This window comes from Lepisma saccharinum, unplaced genomic scaffold (assembly GCF_977018435.1).
Source record: "Lepisma saccharinum unplaced genomic scaffold, izLepSacc3.1 HAP1_SCAFFOLD_35, whole genome shotgun sequence".
Classification (NCBI taxonomy): Eukaryota; Metazoa; Arthropoda; class Insecta; order Zygentoma; family Lepismatidae; genus Lepisma; species Lepisma saccharinum.
In genome coordinates this window covers 1,075,378-1,096,044 of record NW_028142899.1, presented here as the reverse complement: position 1 = coordinate 1,096,044, position 20,667 = coordinate 1,075,378, and positions in this window count along the sequence as shown.

Sequence of the window (20,667 nt, the reverse complement as noted above, 5' to 3'; positions counted from 1 at the left end):
AATATTCAGGCTTAGTTATAATGGAAACTCTCATAACAATAAAGTAAACAATCAATTTGTGCATGATTGTAGTCGTAGTCGTGGAGATTTGAAATAACCACTTTGATTGTTGAAACAATGTAATACATCCTTGGAAACATGTTTTACAAAAACATTATATAAAATTTCAAACTCATATATCTCCGTTACTATAGAAGATACAGCTGTGATTTTACACTCAATGTAATCAGGTCGAAGCTCTCTATTTGCTCATACCAAAAAATTTAATCCATGTGTAATATTCATGCTTAGTTACCATGGAAACTCTCATAACAATAAAGTAAACAATCAATTTGTGCATGATTGTAGTCGTAGTCGTGGAGATTTGAAATAACCACTTTGATTGTTGAAACAATGTAATACCACCTTGGAAACATGTTTTACAAAAACATTATGTAAAATTTCAAACTCATATATCTCCGTTACTATAGAAGATACAGCTGTGCTTTTATACTCAATGTAATCAGGTCGAACTTCTCTATTGGCTCATACGAAAAAATTTAATCCATGTGTAATATTCATGCTTAGTTACCATGGAAACTCTCATAACAATAAAGTAAACAATCTATTTGTGCATGATTGTAGTCGTCGTCGTGGAGATTTGAAATAACCACTTTGATTGTTGAAACAATGTAATACATCCTTGGAAACATGTTTTACAAAAACATTATATAAAATTTCAAACTCCTATATCTCCGTTACTATAGAAGATACAGCTGTGATTTTACACTCAATGTAATCAGGTCGAAGCTCTCTATTGGCTCATCCGCAACAATTTAATCCATGTGTAATATTCATGCTTAGTTATAATGGAAACTCTCATAACAATAAAGTAAACAATCAATTTGTGCATGATTGTAGTCGTAGTCGTGGAGATTTGAAATAACCACTTTGATTGTTGAAACAATGTAATACATCCTTGGAAACATGTTTTACAAAAACATTATATAAAATTTCAAACTCATATATCTCCGTTACTATAGAAGATACAGCTGTGATTTTACACTCAATGTAATCAGGTCGAAGCTCTCTATTTGCTCATACCAAAAAATTTAATCCATGTGTAATATTCATGCTTAGTTACCATGGAAACTCTCATAACAATAAAGTAAACAATCTATTTGTGCATGATTGTAGTCGTCGTCGTGGAGATTTGAAATATCCACTTTGATTGTTGAAACAATGTAATACATCCTAAGGAATCACATTGTACAAAAACATTATATAAAATTTCAAACTCGCATATCTCCGTTACTATAGAAGATACAGCAGTGATTTTACACTCAATGTAATCAGTTTGAAGCTATCTATTGGCTCATCCGCAACAATTTAATCCATGTGTAATATTCAGGCTTAGTTATAATGGAAACTCTCATAACAATAAAGTAAACAATCTATTTGTGCATGATTGTAGTCGTCGTCGTGGAGATTTGAAATAACCACTTTGATTGTTGAAACAATGTAATACATCCTTGGAAACATGATTTACAAAAACATTATATAAAATTTCAAACTCATATATCTCCGTTACTATAGAAGATACAGCTGTGATTTTACACTCAACGTAATCAGGTCGAAGCTCTCTATTGGCTCATCCGAAACAATTTAATCCATGTGTAATATTCAGGCTTAGTTATAATGGAAACTCTCATAACAATAAAGTAAACAATCAATTTGTGCATGATTGTAGTCGTAGTCGTGGAGATTTGAAATAACCACTTTGATTGTTGAAACAATGTAATACATCCTTGGAAACATGTTTTACAAAAACATTATATAAAATTTCAAACTCATATATCTCCGTTACTATAGAAGATACAGCTGTGATTTTACACTCAATGTAATCAGGTCGAAGCTCTCTATTTGCTCATACCAAAAAATTTAATCCATGTGTAATATTCATGCTTAGTTACCATGGAAACTCTCATAACAATAAAGTAAACAATCTATTTGTGCATGATTGTAGTCGTCGTCGTGGAGATTTGAAATAACCACTTTGATTGTTGAAACAATGTAATACATCCTTGGAAACATGTTTTACAAAAACATTATATAAAATTTCAAACTCGCATATCTCCGTTACTATAGAAGATACAGCAGTGATTTTACACTCAATGTAATCAGTTTGAAGCTCTCTATTGGCTCATCCGCAACAATTTAATCCATGTGTAATATTCAGGCTTAGTGATAATGGAAACTCTCATAACAATAAAGTAAACAATCAATTTGTGCATGATTGTAGTCGTAGTCGTGGAGATTTGAAATAACCACTTTGATTGTTGAAACAATGTAATACCTTCTTGGAAACATGTTTTACAAAAACATTATGTAAAATTTCAAACTCATATATCTCCGTTACTATAGAAGATACAGCTGTGATTTTATACTCAATGTAATCAGGTCGAACTTCTCTATTGGCTCATACGAAAAAATTTAATCCATGTGTAATATTCATGCTTAGTTACCATGGAAACTCTCATAACAATAAAGTAAACAATCTATTTGTGCATGATTGTAGTCGTCGTCGTGGAGATTTGAAATAACCACTTTGATTGTTGAAACAATGTAATACATCCTTGGAAACATGTTTTACAAAAACATTATATAAAATTTCAAACTCCTATATCTCCGTTACTATAGAAGATACAGCTGTGATTTTACACTCAATGTAATCAGGTCGAAGCTCTCTATTGGCTCATCCGCAACAATTTAATCCATGTGTAATATTCAGGCTTAGTTATAATGGAAACTCTCATAACAATAAAGTAAACAATCAATTTGTGCATGATTGTAGTCGTAGTCGTGGAGATTTGAAATAACCACTTTGATTGTTGAAACAATGTAATACATCCTTGGAAACATGTTTTACAAAAACATTATATAAAATTTCAAACTCATATATCTCCGTTACTATAGAAGATACAGCTGTGATTTTACACTCAATGTAATCAGGTCGAACTTCTCTATTGGCTCATACGAAAAAATTTAATCCATGTGTAATATTCATGCTTAGTTACCATGGAAACTCTCATAACAATAAAGTAAACAATCTATTTGTGCATGATTGTAGTCGTCGTCGTGGAGATTTGAAATAACCACTTTGATTGTTGAAACAATGTAATACATCCTTGGAAACATGTTTTACAAAAACATTATATAAAATTTCAAACTCATATATCTCCGTTACTATAGAAGATACAGCTGTGATTTTACACTCAACGTAATCAGGTCGAAGCTCTCTATTGGCTCATCCGCAACAATTTAATCCATGTGTAATATTCAGGCTTAGTTATAATGGAAACTCTCATAACAATAAAGTAAACAATCAATTTGTGCATGATTGTAGTCGTAGTCGTGGAGATTTGAAATAACCACTTTGATTGTTGAAACAATGTAATACATCCTTGGAAACATGTTTTACAAAAACATTATATAAAATTTCAAACTCATATATCTCCGTTACTATAGAAGATACAGCTGTGATTTTACACTCAATGTAATCAGGTCGAAGCTCTCTATTTGCTCATACCAAAAAATTTAATCCATGTGTAATATTCATGCTTAGTTACCATGGAAACTCTCATAACAATAAAGTAAACAATCAATTTGTGCATGATTGTAGTCGTAGTCGTGGAGATTTGAAATAACCACTTTGATTGTTGAAACAATGTAATACCACCTTGGAAACATGTTTTACAAAAACATTATGTAAAATTTCAAACTCATATATCTCCGTTACTATAGAAGATACAGCTGTGCTTTTATACTCAATGTAATCAGGTCGAACTTCTCTATTGGCTCATACGAAAAAATTTAATCCATGTGTAATATTCATGCTTAGTTACCATGGAAACTCTCATAACAATAAAGTAAACAATCTATTTGTGCATGATTGTAGTCGTCGTCGTGGAGATTTGAAATAACCACTTTGATTGTTGAAACAATGTAATACATCCTTGGAAACATGTTTTACAAAAACATTATATAAAATTTCAAACTCCTATATCTCCGTTACTATAGAAGATACAGCTGTGATTTTACACTCAATGTAATCAGGTCGAAGCTCTCTATTGGCTCATCCGCAACAATTTAATCCATGTGTAATATTCAGGCTTAGTTATAATGGAAACTCTCATAACAATAAAGTAAACAATCAATTTGTGCATGATTGTAGTCGTAGTCGTGGAGATTTGAAATAACCACTTTGATTGTTGAAACAATGTAATACATCCTTGGAAACATGTTTTACAAAAACATTATATAAAATTTCAAACTCATATATCTCCGTTACTATAGAAGATACAGCTGTGATTTTACACTCAATGTAATCAGGTCGAAGCTCTCTATTTGCTCATACCAAAAAATTTAATCCATGTGTAATATTCATGCTTAGTTACCATGGAAACTCTCATAACAATAAAGTAAACAATCTATTTGTGCATGATTGTAGTCGTCGTCGTGGAGATTTGAAATATCCACTTTGATTGTTGAAACAATGTAATACATCCTAAGGAATCACATTGTACAAAAACATTATATAAAATTTCAAACTCGCATATCTCCGTTACTATAGAAGATACAGCAGTGATTTTACACTCAATGTAATCAGTTTGAAGCTATCTATTGGCTCATCCGCAACAATTTAATCCATGTGTAATATTCAGGCTTAGTTATAATGGAAACTCTCATAACAATAAAGTAAACAATCTATTTGTGCATGATTGTAGTCGTCGTCGTGGAGATTTGAAATAACCACTTTGATTGTTGAAACAATGTAATACATCCTTGGAAACATGATTTACAAAAACATTATATAAAATTTCAAACTCATATATCTCCGTTACTATAGAAGATACAGCTGTGATTTTACACTCAACGTAATCAGGTCGAAGCTCTCTATTGGCTCATCCGAAACAATTTAATCCATGTGTAATATTCAGGCTTAGTTATAATGGAAACTCTCATAACAATAAAGTAAACAATCAATTTGTGCATGATTGTAGTCGTAGTCGTGGAGATTTGAAATAACCACTTTGATTGTTGAAACAATGTAATACATCCTTGGAAACATGTTTTACAAAAACATTATATAAAATTTCAAACTCATATATCTCCGTTACTATAGAAGATACAGCTGTGATTTTACACTCAATGTAATCAGGTCGAAGCTCTCTATTTGCTCATACCAAAAAATTTAATCCATGTGTAATATTCATGCTTAGTTACCATGGAAACTCTCATAACAATAAAGTAAACAATCTATTTGTGCATGATTGTAGTCGTCGTCGTGGAGATTTGAAATAACCACTTTGATTGTTGAAACAATGTAATACATCCTTGGAAACATGTTTTACAAAAACATTATATAAAATTTCAAACTCGCATATCTCCGTTACTATAGAAGATACAGCAGTGATTTTACACTCAATGTAATCAGTTTGAAGCTCTCTATTGGCTCATCCGCAACAATTTAATCCATGTGTAATATTCAGGCTTAGTGATAATGGAAACTCTCATAACAATAAAGTAAACAATCAATTTGTGCATGATTGTAGTCGTAGTCGTGGAGATTTGAAATAACCACTTTGATTGTTGAAACAATGTAATACCTCCTTGGAAACATGTTTTACAAAAACATTATGTAAAATTTCAAACTCATATATCTCCGTTACTATAGAAGATACAGCTGTGATTTTATACTCAATGTAATCAGGTCGAACTTCTCTATTGGCTCATACGAAAAAATTTAATCCATGTGTAATATTCATGCTTAGTTACCATGGAAACTCTCATAACAATAAAGTAAACAATCTATTTGTGCATGATTGTAGTCGTCGTCGTGGAGATTTGAAATAACCACTTTGATTGTTGAAACAATGTAATACATCCTTGGAAACATGTTTTACAAAAACATTATATAAAATTTCAAACTCCTATATCTCCGTTACTATAGAAGATACAGCTGTGATTTTACACTCAATGTAATCAGGTCGAAGCTCTCTATTGGCTCATCCGCAACAATTTAATCCATGTGTAATATTCAGGCTTAGTTATAATGGAAACTCTCATAACAATAAAGTAAACAATCAATTTGTGCATGATTGTAGTCGTAGTCGTGGAGATTTGAAATAACCACTTTGATTGTTGAAACAATGTAATACATCCTTGGAAACATGTTTTACAAAAACATTATATAAAATTTCAAACTCATATATCTCCGTTACTATAGAAGATACAGCTGTCATTTTACACTCAATGTAATCAGGTCGAAGCTCTCTATTTGCTCATACCAAAAAATTTAATCCATGTGTAATATTCATGCTTAGTTACCATGGAAACTCTCATAACAATAAAGTAAACAATCTATTTGTGCATGATTGTAGTCGTCGTCGTGGAGATTTGAAATATCCACTTTGATTGTTGAAACAATGTAATACATCCTAAGGAATCACATTGTACAAAAACATTATATAAAATTTCAAACTCGCATATCTCCGTTACTATAGAAGATACAGCAGTGATTTTACACTCAATGTAATCAGTTTGAAGCTCTCTATTGGCTCATCCGCAACAATTTAATCCATGTGTAATATTCAGGCTTAGTTATAATGGAAACTCTCATAACAATAAAGTAAACAATCAATTTGTGCATGATTGTAGTCGTAGTCGTGGAGATTTGAAATAACCACTTTGATTGTTGAAACAATGTAATACCTCCTTGGAAACATGTTTTACTAAAACATTATGTAAAATTTCAAACTCATATATCTCCGTTACTATAGAAGATACAGCTGTGATTTTACACTCAACGTAATCAGGTCGAACTTCTCTATTGGCTCATACGAAAAAATTTAATCCATGTGTAATATTCAGGCTTAGTTATAATGGAAACTCTCATAACAATAAAGTAAACAATCAATTGGTGCATGATTGTAGTCGTAGTCGTGGAGATTTGAAATAACCACTTTGATTGTTGAAACAATGTAATACATCCTTGGAAACATGTTTTACAAAAACATTATATAAAATTTCAAACTCATATATCTCCGTTACTATAGAAGATACAGCTGTGATTTTACACTCAATGTAATCAGGTCGAAGCTCTCTATTTGCTCATACCAAAAAATTTAATCCATGTGTAATATTCATGCTTAGTTACCATGGAAACTCTCATAACAATAAAGTAAACAATCTATTTGTGCATGATTGTAGTCGTAGTCGTGGAGATTTGAAATAACCACTTTGATTGTTGAAACAATGTAATACATCCTAAGGAATCACATTGTACAAAAACATTATATAAAATTTCAAACTCGCATATCTCCGTTACTATAGAAGATACAGCAGTGATTTTACACTCAATGTAATCAGTTTGAAGCTCTCTATTGGCTCATCCGCAACAATTTAATCCATGTGTAATATTCAGGCTTAGTGATAATGGAAACTCTCATAACAATAAAGTAAACAATCAATTTGTGCATGATTGTAGTCGTAGTCGTGGAGATTTGAAATAACCACTTTGATTGTTGAAACAATGTAATACATCCTTGGAAACATGTTTTACAAAAACATTATATAAAATTTCAAACTCATATATCTCCGTTACTATAGAAGATACAGCTGTGATTTTACACTCAATGTAATCAGGTCGAAGCTCTCTATTTGCTCATACCAAAAAATTTAATCCATGTGTAATATTCATGCTTAGTTACCATGGAAACTCTCATAACAATAAAGTAAACAATCTATTTGTGCATGATTGTAGTCGTAGTCGTGGAGATTTGAAATAACCACTTTGATTGTTGAAACAATGTAATACATCCTAAGGAATCACATTGTACAAAAACATTATATAAAATTTCAAACTCGCATATCTCCGTTACTATAGAAGATACAGCAGTGATTTTACACTCAATGTAATCAGTTTGAAGCTCTCTATTGGCTCATCCGCAACAATTTAATCCATGTGTAATATTCAGGCTTAGTTATAATGGAAACTCTCATAACAATAAAGTAAACAATCAATTTGTGCATGATTGTAGTCGTAGTCGTGGAGATTTGAAATAACCACTTTGATTGTTGAAACAATGTAATACCACCTTGGAAACATGTTTTACAAAAACATTATGTAAAATTTCAAACTCATATATCTCCGTTACTATAGAAGATACAGCTGTGCTTTTATACTCAATGTAATCAGGTCGAACTTCTCTATTGGCTCATACGAAAAAATTTAATCCATGTGTAATATTCATGCTTAGTTACCATGGAAACTCTCATAACAATAAAGTAAACAATCTATTTGTGCATGATTGTAGTCGTCGTCGTGGAGATTTGAAATAACCACTTTGATTGTTGAAACAATGTAATACATCCTTGGAAACATGTTTTACAAAAACATTATATAAAATTTCAAACTCCTATATCTCCGTTACTATAGAAGATACAGCTGTGATTTTACACTCAATGTAATCAGGTCGAAGCTCTCTATTGGCTCATCCGCAACAATTTAATCCATGTGTAATATTCAGGCTTAGTTATAATGGAAACTCTCATAACAATAAAGTAAACAATCAATTTGTGCATGATTGTAGTCGTAGTCGTGGAGATTTGAAATAACCACTTTGATTGTTGAAACAATGTAATACATCCTTGGAAACATGTTTTACAAAAACATTATATAAAATTTCAAACTCATATATCTCCGTTACTATAGAAGATACAGCTGTGATTTTACACTCAATGTAATCAGGTCGAAGCTCTCTATTTGCTCATACCAAAAAATTTAATCCATGTGTAATATTCATGCTTAGTTACCATGGAAACTCTCATAACAATAAAGTAAACAATCTATTTGTGCATGATTGTAGTCGTCGTCGTGGAGATTTGAAATATCCACTTTGATTGTTGAAACAATGTAATACATCCTAAGGAATCACATTGTACAAAAACATTATATAAAATTTCAAACTCGCATATCTCCGTTACTATAGAAGATACAGCAGTGATTTTACACTCAATGTAATCAGTTTGAAGCTATCTATTGGCTCATCCGCAACAATTTAATCCATGTGTAATATTCAGGCTTAGTTATAATGGAAACTCTCATAACAATAAAGTAAACAATCTATTTGTGCATGATTGTAGTCGTCGTCGTGGAGATTTGAAATAACCACTTTGATTGTTGAAACAATGTAATACATCCTTGGAAACATGATTTACAAAAACATTATATAAAATTTCAAACTCATATATCTCCGTTACTATAGAAGATACAGCTGTGATTTTACACTCAACGTAATCAGGTCGAAGCTCTCTATTGGCTCATCCGAAACAATTTAATCCATGTGTAATATTCAGGCTTAGTTATAATGGAAACTCTCATAACAATAAAGTAAACAATCAATTTGTGCATGATTGTAGTCGTAGTCGTGGAGATTTGAAATAACCACTTTGATTGTTGAAACAATGTAATACATCCTTGGAAACATGTTTTACAAAAACATTATATAAAATTTCAAACTCATATATCTCCGTTACTATAGAAGATACAGCTGTGATTTTACACTCAATGTAATCAGGTCGAAGCTCTCTATTTGCTCATACCAAAAAATTTAATCCATGTGTAATATTCATGCTTAGTTACCATGGAAACTCTCATAACAATAAAGTAAACAATCTATTTGTGCATGATTGTAGTCGTCGTCGTGGAGATTTGAAATAACCACTTTGATTGTTGAAACAATGTAATACATCCTTGGAAACATGTTTTACAAAAACATTATATAAAATTTCAAACTCGCATATCTCCGTTACTATAGAAGATACAGCAGTGATTTTACACTCAATGTAATCAGTTTGAAGCTCTCTATTGGCTCATCCGCAACAATTTAATCCATGTGTAATATTCAGGCTTAGTGATAATGGAAACTCTCATAACAATAAAGTAAACAATCAATTTGTGCATGATTGTAGTCGTAGTCGTGGAGATTTGAAATAACCACTTTGATTGTTGAAACAATGTAATACCTCCTTGGAAACATGTTTTACAAAAACATTATGTAAAATTTCAAACTCATATATCTCCGTTACTATAGAAGATACAGCTGTGATTTTATACTCAATGTAATCAGGTCGAACTTCTCTATTGGCTCATACGAAAAAATTTAATCCATGTGTAATATTCATGCTTAGTTACCATGGAAACTCTCATAACAATAAAGTAAACAATCTATTTGTGCATGATTGTAGTCGTCGTCGTGGAGATTTGAAATAACCACTTTGATTGTTGAAACAATGTAATACATCCTTGGAAACATGTTTTACAAAAACATTATATAAAATTTCAAACTCCTATATCTCCGTTACTATAGAAGATACAGCTGTGATTTTACACTCAATGTAATCAGGTCGAAGCTCTCTATTGGCTCATCCGCAACAATTTAATCCATGTGTAATATTCAGGCTTAGTTATAATGGAAACTCTCATAACAATAAAGTAAACAATCAATTTGTGCATGATTGTAGTCGTAGTCGTGGAGATTTGAAATAACCACTTTGATTGTTGAAACAATGTAATACATCCTTGGAAACATGTTTTACAAAAACATTATATAAAATTTCAAACTCATATATCTCCGTTACTATAGAAGATACAGCTGTGATTTTACACTCAATGTAATCAGGTCGAAGCTCTCTATTTGCTCATACCAAAAAATTTAATCCATGTGTAATATTCATGCTTAGTTACCATGGAAACTCTCATAACAATAAAGTAAACAATCTATTTGTGCATGATTGTAGTCGTCGTCGTGGAGATTTGAAATATCCACTTTGATTGTTGAAACAATGTAATACATCCTAAGGAATCACATTGTACAAAAACATTATATAAAATTTCAAACTCGCATATCTCCGTTACTATAGAAGATACAGCAGTGATTTTACACTCAATGTAATCAGTTTGAAGCTCTCTATTGGCTCATCCGCAACAATTTAATCCATGTGTAATATTCAGGCTTAGTTATAATGGAAACTCTCATAACAATAAAGTAAACAATCAATTTGTGCATGATTGTAGTCGTAGTCGTGGAGATTTGAAATAACCACTTTGATTGTTGAAACAATGTAATACCTCCTTGGAAACATGTTTTACTAAAACATTATGTAAAATTTCAAACTCATATATCTCCGTTACTATAGAAGATACAGCTGTGATTTTACACTCAACGTAATCAGGTCGAACTTCTCTATTGGCTCATACGAAAAAATTTAATCCATGTGTAATATTCAGGCTTAGTTATAATGGAAACTCTCATAACAATAAAGTAAACAATCAATTGGTGCATGATTGTAGTCGTAGTCGTGGAGATTTGAAATAACCACTTTGATTGTTGAAACAATGTAATACATCCTTGGAAACATGTTTTACAAAAACATTATATAAAATTTCAAACTCATATATCTCCGTTACTATAGAAGATACAGCTGTGATTTTACACTCAATGTAATCAGGTCGAAGCTCTCTATTTGCTCATACCAAAAAATTTAATCCATGTGTAATATTCATGCTTAGTTACCATGGAAACTCTCATAACAATAAAGTAAACAATCTATTTGTGCATGATTGTAGTCGTAGTCGTGGAGATTTGAAATAACCACTTTGATTGTTGAAACAATGTAATACATCCTAAGGAATCACATTGTACAAAAACATTATATAAAATTTCAAACTCGCATATCTCCGTTACTATAGAAGATACAGCAGTGATTTTACACTCAATGTAATCAGTTTGAAGCTCTCTATTGGCTCATCCGCAACAATTTAATCCATGTGTAATATTCAGGCTTAGTGATAATGGAAACTCTCATAACAATAAAGTAAACAATCAATTTGTGCATGATTGTAGTCGTAGTCGTGGAGATTTGAAATAACCACTTTGATTGTTGAAACAATGTAATACCTCCTTGGAAACATGTTTTACAAAAACATTATGTAAAATTTCAAACTCATATATCTCCGTTACTATAGAAGATACAGCTGTGATTTTATACTCAATGTAATCAGGTCGAACTTCTCTATTGGCTCATACGAAAAAATTTAATCCATGTGTAATATTCATGCTTAGTTACCATGGAAACTCTCATAACAATAAAGTAAACAATCTATTTGTGCATGATTGTAGTCGTCGTCGTGGAGATTTGAAATAACCACTTTGATTGTTGAAACAATGTAATACATCCTTGGAAACATGTTTTACAAAAACATTATATAAAATTTCAAACTCCTATATCTCCGTTACTATAGAAGATACAGCTGTGATTTTACACTCAATGTAATCAGGTCGAAGCTCTCTATTGGCTCATCCGCAACAATTTAATCCATGTGTAATATTCAAACTTAGTTATAATGGAAACTCTCATAACAATAAAGTAAACAATCAATTTGTGCATGATTGTAGTCGTAGTCGTGGAGATTTGAAATAACCACTTTGATTGTTGAAACAATGTAATACATCCTTGGAAACATGTTTTACAAAAACATTATATAAAATTTCAAACTCATATATCTCCGTTACTATAGAAGATACAGCTGTGATTTTACACTCAACGTAATCAGGTCGAAGCTCTCTATTTGCTCATACCAAAAAATTTAATCCATGTGTAATATTCATGCTTAGTTACCATGGAAACTCTCATAACAATAAAGTAAACAATCTATTTGTGCATGATTGTAGTCGTCGTCGTGGAGATTTGAAATATCCACTTTGATTGTTGAAACAATGTAATACATCCTAAGGAATCACATTGTACAAAAACATTATATAAAATTTCAAACTCGCATATCTCCGTTACTATAGAAGATACAGCAGTGATTTTACACTCAATGTAATCAGTTTGAAGCTCTCTATTGGCTCATCCGCAACAATTTAATCCATGTGTAATATTCAGGCTTAGTTATAATGGAAACTCTCATAACAATAAAGTAAACAATCTGTTTGTGCATGATTGTAGTCGTCGTCGTGGAGATTTGAAATAACCACTTTGATTGTTGAAACAATGTAATACATCCTTGGAAACATGTTTTACAAAAACATTATATAAAATTTCAAACTCATATATCTCCGTTACTATAGAAGATACAGCTGTGATTTTACACTCAACGTAATCAGGTCGAATCTCTCTATTGGCTCATCTGAAACAATTTAATCCATGTGTAATATTCAGGCTTAGTTATAATGGAAACTCTCATAACAATAAAGTAAACAATCAATTTGTGCATGATTGTAGTCGTAGTCGTGGAGATTTGAAATAACCACTTTGATTGTTGAAACAATGTAATACATCCTTGGAAACATGTTTTACAAAAACATTATATAAAATTTCAAACTCATATATCTCCGTTACTATAGAAGATACAGCTGTGATTTTACACTCAATGTAATCAGGTCGAAGCTCTCTATTTGCTCATACCAAAAAATTTAATCCATGTGTAATATTCATGCTTAGTTACCATGGAAACTCTCATAACAATAAAGTAAACAATCTATTTGTGCATGATTGTAGTCGTCGTCGTGGAGATTTGAAATAACCACTTTGATTGTTGAAACAATGTAATACATCCTTGGAAACATGTTTTACAAAAACATTATATAAAATTTCAAACTCGCATATCTCCGTTACTATAGAAGATACAGCAGTGATTTTACACTCAATGTAATCAGTTTGAAGCTCTCTATTGGCTCATCCGCAACAATTTAATCCATGTGTAATATTCAGGCTTAGTTATAATGGAAACTCTCATAACAATAAAGTAAACAATCAATTTGTGCATGATTGTAGTCGTAGTCGTGGAGATTTGAAATAACCACTTTGATTGTTGAAACAATGTAATACCTCCTTGGAAACATGTTTTACAAAAACATTATGTAAAATTTCAAACTCATATATCTCCGTTACTATAGAAGATACAGCTGTGATTTTATACTCAATGTAATCAGGTCGAACTTCTCTATTGGCTCATACGAAAAAATTTAATCCATGTGTAATATTCATGCTTAGTTACCATGGAAACTCTCATAACAATAAAGTAAACAATCTATTTGTGCATGATTGTAGTCGTCGTCGTGGAGATTTGAAATAACCACTTTGATTGTTGAAACAATGTAATACATCCTTGGAAACATGTTTTACAAAAACATTATATAAAATTTCAAACTCCTATATCTCCGTTACTATAGAAGATACAGCTGTGATTTTACACTCAATGTAATCAGGTCGAAGCTCTCTATTGGCTCATCCGCAACAATTTAATCCATGTGTAATATTCAGGCTTAGTTATAATGGAAACTCTCATAACAATAAAGTAAACAATCAATTTGTGCATGATTGTAGTCGTAGTCGTGGAGATTTGAAATAACCACTTTGATTGTTGAAACAATGTAATACATCCTTGGAAACATGTTTTACAAAAACATTATATAAAATTTCAAACTCATATATCTCCGTTACTATAGAAGATACAGCTGTGATTTTACACTCAATGTAATCAGGTCGAAGCTCTCTATTTGCTCATACCAAAAAATTTAATCCATGTGTAATATTCATGCTTAGTTACCATGGAAACTCTCATAACAATAAAGTAAACAATCTATTTGTGCATGATTGTAGTCGTCGTCGTGGAGATTTGAAATATCCACTCTGATTGTTGAAACAATGTAATACATCCTAAGGAATCACATTGTACAAAAACATTATATAAAATTTCAAACTCGCATATCTCCGTTACTATAGAAGATACAGCAGTGATTTTACACTCAATGTAATCAGTTTGAAGCTCTCTATTGGCTCATCCGCAACAATTTAATCCATGTGTAATATTCAGGCTTAGTTATAATGGAAACTCTCATAACAATAAAGTAAACAATCTATTTGTGCATGATTGTAGTCGTCGTCGTGGAGATTTGAAATAACCACTTTGATTGTTGAAACAATGTAATACATCCTTGGAAACATGTTTTACAAAAACATTATATAAAATTTCAAACTCATATATCTCCGTTACTATAGAAGATACAGCTGTGATTTTACACTCAATGTAATCAGGTCGAAGCTCTCTATTTGCTCATACCAAAAAATTTAATCCATGTGTAATATTCATGCTTAGTTACCATGGAAACTCTCATAACAATAAAGTAAAAAATCTATTTGTGCATGATTGTAGTCGTCGTCGTGGAGATTTGAAATAACCACTTTGATTGTTGAAACAATGTAATACATCCTAAGGAATCACATTGTACAAAAACATTATATAAAATTTCAAACTCGCATATCTCCGTTACTATAGAAGATACAGCAGTGATTTTACACTCAATGTAATCAGTTTGAAGCTCTCTATTGGCTCATACCAAAAAATTTAATCCATGTGTAATATTCATGCTTAGTTACCATGGAAACTCTCATAACAATAAAGTAAACAATCTATTTGTGCATGATTGTAGTCGTCGTCGTGGAGATTTGAAATAACCACTTTGATTGTTGAAACAATGTAATACATCCTTGGAAACATGTTTTACAAAAACATTATATAAAATTTCAAACTCATATATCTCCGTTACTATAGAAGATACAGCTGTGATTTTACACTCAACGTAATCAGGTCGAATCTCTCTATTGGCTCATCTGAAACAATTTAATCCATGTGTAATATTCAGGCTTAGTTATAATGGAAACTCTCATAACAATAAAGTAAACAATCAATTTGTGCATGATTGTAGTCGTAGTCGTGGAGATTTGAAATAACCACTTTGATTGTTGAAACAATGTAATACATCCTTGGAAACATGTTTTACAAAAACATTATATAAAATTTCAAACTCATATATCTCCGTTACTATAGAAGATACAGCTGTGATTTTACACTCAATGTAATCAGGTCGAAGCTCTCTATTTGCTCATACCAAAAAATTTAATCCATGTGTAATATTCATGCTTAGTTACCATGGAAACTCTCATAACAATAAAGTAAACAATCTATTTGTGCATGATTGTAGTCGTCGTCGTGGAGATTTGAAATAACCACTTTGATTGTTGAAACAATGTAATACATCCTTGGAAACATGTTTTACAAAAACATTATATAAAATTTCAAACTCGCATATCTCCGTTACTATAGAAGATACAGCAGTGATTTTACACTCAATGTAATCAGTTTGAAGCTCTCTATTGGCTCATCCGCAACAATTTAATCCATGTGTAATATTCAGGCTTAGTTATAATGGAAACTCTCATAACAATAAAGTAAACAATCAATTTGTGCATGATTGTAGTCGTAGTCGTGGAGATTTGAAATAACCACTTTGATTGTTGAAACAATGTAATACCTCCTTGGAAACATGTTTTACAAAAACATTATGTAAAATTTCAAACTCATATATCTCCGTTACTATAGAAGATACAGCTGTGATTTTATACTCAATGTAATCAGGTCGAACTTCTCTATTGGCTCATACGAAAAAATTTAATCCATGTGTAATATTCATGCTTAGTTACCATGGAAACTCTCATAACAATAAAGTAAACAATCTATTTGTGCATGATTGTAGTCGTCGTCGTGGAGATTTGAAATAACCACTTTGATTGTTGAAACAATGTAATACATCCTTGGAAACATGTTTTACAAAAACATTATATAAAATTTCAAACTCCTATATCTCCGTTACTATAGAAGATACAGCTGTGATTTTACACTCAATGTAATCAGGTCGAAGCTCTCTATTGGCTCATCGGCAACAATTTAATCCATGTGTAATATTCAGGCTTAGTTATAATGGAAACTCTCATAACAATAAAGTAAACAATCAATTTGTGCATGATTGTAGTCGTAGTCGTGGAGATTTGAAATAACCACTTTGATTGTTGAAACAATGTAATACATCCTTGGAAACATGTTTTACAAAAACATTATATAAAATTTCAAACTCATATATCTCCGTTACTATAGAAGATACAGCTGTGATTTTACACTCAATGTAATCAGGTCGAAGCTCTCTATTTGCTCATACCAAAAAATTTAATCCATGTGTAATATTCATGCTTAGTTACCATGGAAACTCTCATAACAATAAAGTAAACAATCTATTTGTGCATGATTGTAGTCGTCGTCGTGGAGATTTGAAATATCCACTCTGATTGTTGAAACAATGTAATACATCCTAAGGAATCACATTGTACAAAAACATTATATAAAATTTCAAACTCGCATATCTCCGTTACTATAGAAGATACAGCAGTGATTTTACACTCAATGTAATCAGTTTGAAGCTCTCTATTGGCTCATCCGCAACAATTTAATCCATGTGTAATATTCAGGCTTAGTTATAATGGAAACTCTCATAACAATAAAGTAAACAATCTATTTGTGCATGATTGTAGTCGTCGTCGTGGAGATTTGAAATAACCACTTTGATTGTTGAAACAATGTAATACATCCTTGGAAACATGTTTTACAAAAACATTATATAAAATTTCAAACTCATATATCTCCGTTACTATAGAAGATACAGCTGTGATTTTACACTCAATGTAATCAGGTCGAAGCTCTCTATTTGCTCATACCAAAAAATTTAATCCATGTGTAATATTCATGCTTAGTTACCATGGAAACTCTCATAACAATAAAGTAAAAAATCTATTTGTGCATGATTGTAGTCGTCGTCGTGGAGATTTGAAATAACCACTTTGATTGTTGAAACAATGTAATACATCCTAAGGAATCACATTGTACAAAAACATTATATAAAATTTCAAACTCGCATATCTCCGTTACTATAGAAGATACAGCAGTGATTTTACACTCAATGTAATCAGTTTGAAGCTCTCTATTGGCTCATACCAAAAAATTTAATCCATGTGTAATATTCATGCTTAGTTACCATGGAAACTCTCATAACAATAAAGTAAACAATCTATTTGTGCATGATTGTAGTCGTCGTCGTGGAGATTTGAAATAACCACTTTGATTGTTGAAACAATGTAATACATCCTTGGAAACATGTTTTACAAAAACATTATATAAAATTTCAAACTCATATATCTCCGTTACTATAGAAGATACAGCTGTGATTTTACACTCAACGTAATCAGGTCGAATCTCTCTATTGGCTCATCTGAAACAATTTAATCCATGTGTAATATTCAGGCTTAGTTATAATGGAAACTCTCATAACAATAAAGTAAACAATCAATTTGTGCATGATTGTAGTCGTAGTCGTGGAGATTTGAAATAACCACTTTGATTGTTGAAACAATGTAATACATCCTTGGAAACATGTTTTACAAAAACATTATATAAAATTTCAAACTCATATATCTCCGTTACTATAGAAGATACAGCTGTGATTTTACACTCAATGTAATCAGGTCGAAGCTCTCTATTTGCTCATACCAAAAAATTTAATCCATGTGTAATATTCATGCTTAGTTACCATGGAAACTCTCATAACAATAAAGTAAACAATCTATTTGTGCATGATTGTAGTCGTAGTCGTGGAGATTTGAAATAACCACTTTGATTGTTGAAACAATGTAATACATCCTTGGAAACATGTTTTACAAAAACATTATATAAAATTTCAAACTCATATATCTCCGTTACTTAAGAAGATACAGCTGTGATTTTACACTCAATGTAATCAGGTCGAAGCTCTCTATTTGATCATACCAAAAAATTTAATCCATGTGTAATATTCATGCTTAGTTACCATGGAAACTCTCATAACAATAAAGTAAACAATCTATTTGTGCATGATTGTAGTCGTCGTCGTGGAGATTTGAAATAACCACTTTGATTGTTGAAACAATGTAATACATCCTTGGAAACATGTTTTACAAAAACATTATATAAAATTTCAAACTCCTATATCTCCGTTACTATAGAAGATACAGCTGTGATTTTACACTCAATGTAATCAGGTCGAAGCTCTCTATTGGCTCATCCGCAACAATTTAATCCATGTGTAATATTCAGGCTTAGTTATAATGGAAACTCTCATAACAATAAAGTAAACAATCAATTTGTGCATGATTGTAGTCGTAGTCGTGGAGATTTGAAATAACCACTTTGATTGTTGAAACAATGTAATACATCCTTGGAAACATGTTTTACAAAAACATTATATAAAATTTCAAACTCATATATCTCCGTTACTATAGAAGATACAGCTGTGATTTTACACTCAATGTAATCAGGTCGAAGCTCTCTATTTGCTCATACCAAAAAATTTAATCCATGTGTAATATTCATGCTTAGTTACCATGGAAACTCTCATAACAATAAAGTAAACAATCTATTTGTGCATGATTGTAGTCGTCGTCGTGGAGATTTGAAATATCCACTCTGATTGTTGAAACAATGTAATACATCCTAAGGAATCACATTGTACAAAAACATTATATAAAATTTCAAACTCGCATATCTCCGTTACTATAGAAGATACAGCAGTGATTTTACACTCAATGTAATCAGTTTGAAGCTCTCTATTGGCTCATCCGCAACAATTTAATCCATGTGTAATATTCAGGCTTAGTTATAATGGAAACTCTCATAACAATAAAGTAAACAATCTATTTGTGCATGATTGTAGTCGTCGTCGTGGAGATTTGAAATAACCACTTTGATTGTTGAAACAATGTAATACATCCTTGGAAACATGTTTTACAAAAACATTATATAAAATTTCAAACTCATATATCTCCGTTACTATAGAAGATACAGCTGTGATTTTACACTCAATGTAATCAGGTCGAAGCTCTCTATTTGCTCATACCAAAAAATTTAATCCATGTGTAATATTCATGCTTAGTTACCATGGAAACTCTCATAACAATAAAGTAAAAAATCTATTTGTGCATGATTGTAGTCGTCGTCGTGGAGATTTGAAATAACCACTTTGATTGTTGAAACAATGTAATACATCCTAAGGAATCACATTGTACAAAAACATTATATAAAATTTCAAACTCGCATATCTCCGTTACTATAGAAGATACAGCAGTGATTTTACACTCAATGTAATCAGTTTGAAGCTCTCTATTGGCTCATACCAAAAAATTTAATCCATGTGTAATATTCATGCTTAGTTACCATGGAAACTCTCATAACAATAAAGTAAACAATCTATTTGTGCATGATTGTAGTCGTCGTCGTGGAGATTTGAAATAACCACTTTGATTGTTGAAACAATGTAATACATCCTTGGAAACATGTTTTACAAAAACATTATATAAAATTTCAAACTCATATATCTCCGTTACTATAGAAGATACAGCTGTGATTTTACACTCAACGTAATCAGGTCGAATCTCTCTATTGGCTCATCTGAAACAATTTAATCCATGTGTAATATTCAGGCTTAGTTATAATGGAAACTCTCATAACAATAAAGTAAACAATCAATTTGTGCATGATTGTAGTCGTAGTCGTGGAGATTTGAAATAACCACTTTGATTGTTGAAACAATGTAATACATCCTTGGAAACATGTTTTACAAAAACATTATATAAAATTTCAAACTCATATATCTCCGTTACTATAGAAGATACAGCTGTGATTTTACACTCAATGTAATC